Source organism: Pyxicephalus adspersus, chromosome 8 (assembly GCF_032062135.1).
Source record: "Pyxicephalus adspersus chromosome 8, UCB_Pads_2.0, whole genome shotgun sequence".
Classification (NCBI taxonomy): Eukaryota; Metazoa; Chordata; class Amphibia; order Anura; family Pyxicephalidae; genus Pyxicephalus; species Pyxicephalus adspersus.
The window spans coordinates 70,027,487-70,033,874 of NC_092865.1; the positions used below are offsets into that span (position 1 = coordinate 70,027,487).

A 6,388-nucleotide genomic window follows, 5' to 3' on the forward strand; every position below is an offset into this window, starting at 1 on the left:
CATTTTCTAAATAAATGTATAAAAAAAAATCAGCTTGCTGTAAATAATCCATGTTTGTCAATGTTTTAAAAAATAAACTTCCTGTGTATAGATTGGAAATATTTATGTGCACAGGGCTGCCATATCACTGCTGATTCTATTCTGGTTCTACACCATAGAGGTCCGTTACTGCTATCGCACACAAAGTCTTAAAGCTGGCATAAGATAATATTACATGTCTGTGGTTATCAATAAATATTGTAATAATGTAAATCGGTGATTTTTAAATGGTATCAGTCCATTGCAGTCCCTGTACAGCAAAGCCGGAGAATGAGAGGTAAAACGGTATAAAGAATGAATTGCCAGTTCCTAGATTCGGGGCAGGGTCCTCTCCTCCTCCTGTGTCGCTTTTAGTATTCGGCAATTTTCACCCCTAATTTATGTAACACCCCGCCGTATTTGGTTGGTCTATATTAGGTCCTTTTAATATTTCATAATCATGTGCTGGCTAGAAGCATGCTTATAGGAAGGGAAAGCAGCATGAGTGATGAGCTGCTTCTCTTTTTACTGTCACAGCCTGGGACAGGTCTTAGGTGACCCGCGCTCAGTGTGTTAAATAATGCCGGTAATCATTGCAGACTTTTAGTAACAAAAAAATAAAAACTGTGGGGAGAATCTCAAACTAGAAGGTATGTATAATGCAGCAAACATTTGTTTTCTTATTTTACCTTTTATTATTTTACCTGTTATTATTTTATTATTGGCTATTACCTTTTTCAAACCTAGTTTTAAATAAAAAAAATAAAAAAAAAACTCCCTATAAAGTCACAACATCAAAGAATGAATTCTGATTGGATACTTTTCACACTGCACTTTGCTCCTTGTACGTTATTCATATTGCACTGATTATATATATTATATGTGATTATACAGTATTATATGGCAGCCTTGTCTATGTTAAGTCCCACACAACATGACAATAATATGGAATTATTATTATTAAAATGTCACTAATAAACTATTATTGGCCAGCTGTTGTTTCTTTTCACATTTCCTCCAAAGATTTTTATTTTTATTTAGCTTTAGTCATTTGGAGAGTTTAAAATTAAAGCCTCTAAATGCCCTAAAAAGCAGGCGAGTCCATCGAGCAGACTACACCTACATCATTACTGGTGGAGTGACCCTTTAAACACTAATTAGCTTACTTGAAAATATACTTGGAATTATGATGTGTGTTACTTCCCCCACTTCCTAGATTGTAAGCTCTGCGGGGCAGGGTCCTCTCCTCCTCCTGTGTCACTGTCTGTCATTTGTAACCCCTATTTATGTACAGCGCTGCGTAATATGTTGGTGCTATATAAATACTATATTAATAATAATATGGTCCAAACATATTGACAGTATCACCTGCATTTCCATTTTCTGTTGTCTAATTTAATATCACAGACCTTGCTTGTGAAACTGTAGCTCACTCTGTCTCCATGGTAAAAAAAAAAAACCCCGCAAGTAATAACCTACAAATACACATTTTGATTTGGATAGCTGATTTCGTAGTCAATGTAACGTAGCCATACCAACATATTTAAAGCTTAAAAGTAAACTATGTCCTTAAATGACAACTGTGTAATATTTGTTACTATTACACAGTATTTATATAGCACCAACATATTACACAGCGCTGTACAAAGTCCATAGTCATGTCACTAGCTGTCCCTCAAAGGAGCTCACAATTTAATGTCCCTACCATAGTTATATGTCATTATTACAGGCTAAGGGCAATTTTAGGGGGAATCCAATTTACCTAACTGCAGGTTTTTAGAATGTAGGAAGAAACCGGAGTACCTGGAGGAAACCCACGCAGACACAAGGAGAACCTGCAAACTCCATGCAGATAGTGTCCTGGCTGAGATCTGAACCAGGGAGTCAGCACTGCAAAGGCCAGCGTGCTAACCACTGAACCGCCCTGCTGCCCAAGTACAGCTTATAATAAAATACTTTCTTACTTTCCTCCCCATTTCAGTGATCCTCACTGTTTGATATCACAAAGTTTTTATTGCTGCAAGTACAGGGGTCTGCGGCCACATTCTTTCCTATAAGTGAGCTGTACTCCACAGGACAACTGGAGGCCACCATTAGTAATGTTGAGTGATAGCAATGGGCTACAGAAAGAAATATGAAGTAGGAAGAGGTGCCCAGTTCATACAAACTAGGCCCAATACAATATAGAAAACACATATATATATTATTTTTTTGTTTTTTGTAGGTTAACATGAGAGATGATCTTAATATATTACACACATAAGCTATTCTTCTATATGTTTACCTGTTAACCTTCAGAAAATGTAAATATATTTTAGTATGAAGGTCTGGTTGGCATATAGGCGCCATGTGTTGTACCATGGTTGTGCTCCTTCTCACAAGCCGGGTCTGCCAACACATTACCAACAATACATTCTGTGTGTAACTTATATAGCAATGGTTGGGTGGTTAATGAAACGCTCTCTGAGGTTGCTAATCTACAGATCACTATATTATTGTTGTTATTTAATGTAATAAGGAAGTGCAAACAGATGAAATATTACTTTTAGATAAACACTGCAATAATAACTTCAAATATGGCCAGAACTGGAAGCATGCTGTACTACTCCTTTAGTAAATACCAATTTCACACACACCAGTATAAAAGCACCAAAATTAGGATTTCATTGGCTCTAATGATATTATTATAATTGAGAGTTCAGTTTAGGTTGTAAAAGTCTAACAAAATAGGTTTATAGTGCACTGTGAAGTATATTAGTAAGAGACTGGACACCTATGGAGATATACGTAACTTCTGTGTCTACTTTAGGCTTTCAATACACATTCACATTGATGAAATCATTTAATAAAACAATAGATTGGAGAACCTGATCGCATCTAGAAATTAGCATTTTTTTTGCTACCTGAGCAAATGTAATGTTCAGAAAATGTAGTTCAGGTCTAATATGTGACAACTGAACAATGGAACATAAACATATGGAACAACTGATACTTTCTGCTCATTTAAAAGAGCACTCAACACCCATTTTTTCAAACTTGCCTACCCGTCTTTTGAAACCCTCACTACTTCCCATAACTACATATCCCCCTCCTATTGTGTGATACTTCCCCCACCTCCTAGATTGTAAGCTCTTCTGGCTAGGGTCCTCTCCTGTGTCACTGTCTGTATCTGTCTGTCATTTGCAAACCCTACTTAATGTACAGAGCTGCATAATATGTTGGCGCTATATAAATCCTGTTTATTATCAATAATAACTGATCAATACTAAAACTTTCACTTTTTATTATTCCTTTTTTCTATAACCGAAGTGCTCAGATCGTCAAGGACAGAAAGTTAGCTGGGACAGGAGGGTGTAATTGTTCCCTGTGGTCTCCAAAATAATATTAGTAACATTTTGGTTTTGATTACACTTCAATATTACAATTGTTTCATCCAATATTCAATCTGTCCGTAGATCATATACAGAGACCAGGGAACATCCGATTGTCTCATGGTATCAGGAAGGATTTTTTCCCCTGTTGAAGCAAGTTGTACCCGGGGTTTTTTCCTTCCTCTGCACCAACTATGTCTTATAGGGTTTTATATCTGGGATATGTTTATTTCTCTAGTGGTTGTACTTGATGGACTTATGTCTTTATTCAACCTGACTTACTATGTAACTAAGACTATTGACAAATGTAACTACTGAACATAGACCCTGTAAGGGTCTTATAGGGTTTTATATTATTATTAATAAACAGGATTTATATAGCGCCAACAAATTACGTAGCGCTGTACATTAAATAGGGGTTACAAATGACAGACAGATACAGACAGTGACACAGGAGGAGAGGACCCTGCCCCGAAGTGCTTACAATCTAGTAGGTATATTATATCTGGGATATGTTATTATAATTAAACAGGATTTATATAGCGCCAACATATCACGCAGCGCTGTACATTAAATAGGGATGTTTCTAGTGGTTGCACTTGATGGACTTATGTCTTTTTTCCTGACCTGATCATATCACGCCTCGTCCTACATTAGGCACTGACCCACGAGATGCAACAAATGGGCACGTTGTAGGTGTTCCAAACTAGTGTTGCATCTAAACTTGCCTGGAGTTCTTCCTTAATTTCCATTATTCCCTAAACATTTGCACGTACCATGGCCATCACAAACAGCAGATTCTCAGACTTGTAAGGAATTGGTAAGAAGTGTTGTGAGGGGTGAGAGATGAAAGCGGCAAGCCTTGTGTATAGATGTAAGGGGGGAGATTCTAAAGCAGTGTATTTATTAGACAGCAGCAAATGCTAAGCCTGATAACATGTGAGTATTGCCATCAGCATTGTCCTGTATGTGACATGGAGCTGCTGACTTTGCATGAAGTTGGTGTGTTTTAGTATTATGCTGTGTTTTTGATTTGTAGCTGTGAATAAAGTGCAGAGGAGTGAATGAGGGCAATGCCAAGGCAGACATTAGCAATGTGTGAGATATCCATGCAATACTAAAGTGCAGCCAGCTGCCCCCTCCCATGCACATACACAACATCCTCCTACAGGAATACATTGTTGCAAACTTGGGAAGCTCTTAAAAAACATTGAAAGCCTTGCAAAGGGAAGAAAACCCATTCAGCAGGTAGTTCAGACTTTCCCCTGTCTAAGGACGCCCGTTGCAGAGCTTTTTCTTACCCGTCCGGACTTTTTCCAGGCTGATTTGTGTGGCCCGGTACACCGCTCTCTCTCTCTCTCCTTTGCTTCTCAGCTATTCACCCCCCACCGCTGCTCACTGCCTCATTCCAATATGGCCCAGAGCCCGGCACTGCGCATGCGCCACGCTCTCTCCTCACAGCCTTCTCTTTAATTTTTTTAGGGCATTTTTCTTCCTTCCTCCACCCACTTTATTTTAAAGCTTTATTATGACACTCGTCTCCTTCAACTCTTACACCTTCCCCCGGCAGCAGGTTGCCAGAGGCACTTTTAAGTGGTGTTTTCTCTTGCCTGTCATGTACTAGTAAGGTGCTTGGAAGACTCAATCACAGGAAGTGCACAGAATTTCTAATATTTAGCCAAAAAAATCCCAAACACGTACACCACCCGGCCCATGTCTCTTCCCCAAGACGAATGTTGTCCAAACAATTCACATTCATCACACTGACACAATATTTGGTTATTGTTATTATAAAAGGGGATTTATATAGCGCCAACATATTACGCAGCGCTGTACATAGGGGCTGCTAATGACAGGAGAGGACCCTGCCCGGAAGAGCTTACAATCTAGGAGGTGGGGGATAATATGTAGGGACGGTTTAAAAAAAAAAAAAGATATAAGTCTATCAAGTACAACTACTAGAAACATATCACAGATATAAAACCCTATAAGACATAGTTGGTCCAGAGGAAGACAAAAAAAAATGTTACAATTTGCTTCAACAGGGGAAAAAAATCCTTCCTGATTCCATGAGACAATCGGATGTTCCCTGGTCTCTGTATATGATCTACCGACAGATTGAATATTGGATGAAACTATTGTAACATTGAAGTGTAATCAAAGCTAAAATATTACTAATATTATTTTAGAGACCGCAGGGAACAATTACACCCTCCTGTCCCGGCTAACTTTCTGTCCTTGTCGATGTGAACACTTCGCCTATTGAAAAAAAGGAATAATAAAAAGTGAAAGTTTTAGTATTGATCAGTTAATATTATTAATAAACAGGATTTATATAGTGCCAACATATTACGCAGCGCTGTACATAGGGGCTGCTAATGACAGAAGGAGAGGACCCTGCCCTAAAGAGCTTACAATCTAGGAGGTGGGGGATAATATGTAGTGACGGTTTCAAAAAAAAAAAGATATAAGTCTATCAAGTACAACTACTAGAAACATATCGCAAATATAAAACCCTATAAGACATAGTTGGTCCAGAGGAAGGCAAAAAAATAGTACAAATTGCTTCAACAGGGGAAAAAAATCCTTCCTGATTCCATATGATAGATTGAATATTGGATGAAACAATTGTAATATTGAAGTGTAATCAAAGCTAAAATGTTACTAATATTATTTTAGAGACCGCAGGGAACAATTACACCCTCCTGTCCCAGCTAACTTTCTGTCCTTGTCAATCTGAGCACTTCGGTTATTGAAAAAAGGAATAATAAAAAGTGAAAGTTTTAGTATTGATCAGTTATTATTAGCAATAAATAGGATTTATATAGCACCAACATATTACGCAGCGCTGTACATAGGGGTTGCAAATGACAGGAGAGGACCCTGTCCCGAAGAGCTTACAATCTAGGAGGTGGAGGAAGTGTCACACAGGAGGGAGATATGTAGTGACGGTTTCAAAAAAAAAAGATATAAGTCCATCAAGTACAACTACTAGAAAC

At 38.1% G+C, this 6,388-nt stretch overlaps 1 protein-coding gene across 1 annotated transcript in view; it reads right to left on the reverse strand.

Annotated features, from left to right (window-relative positions):
• Positions 1–4,768, reverse strand: part of LOC140337357 (scm-like with four MBT domains protein 1) — a gene marked incomplete at its 3' end in the record, with an annotated part of 64,820 nt that extends 60,052 nt beyond the window's left edge. Inside the window, 1 exon segment of the mRNA XM_072421081.1 lies at positions 4,691–4,768.
• Positions 4,769–6,388: the final 1,620 nt, after the last annotated feature.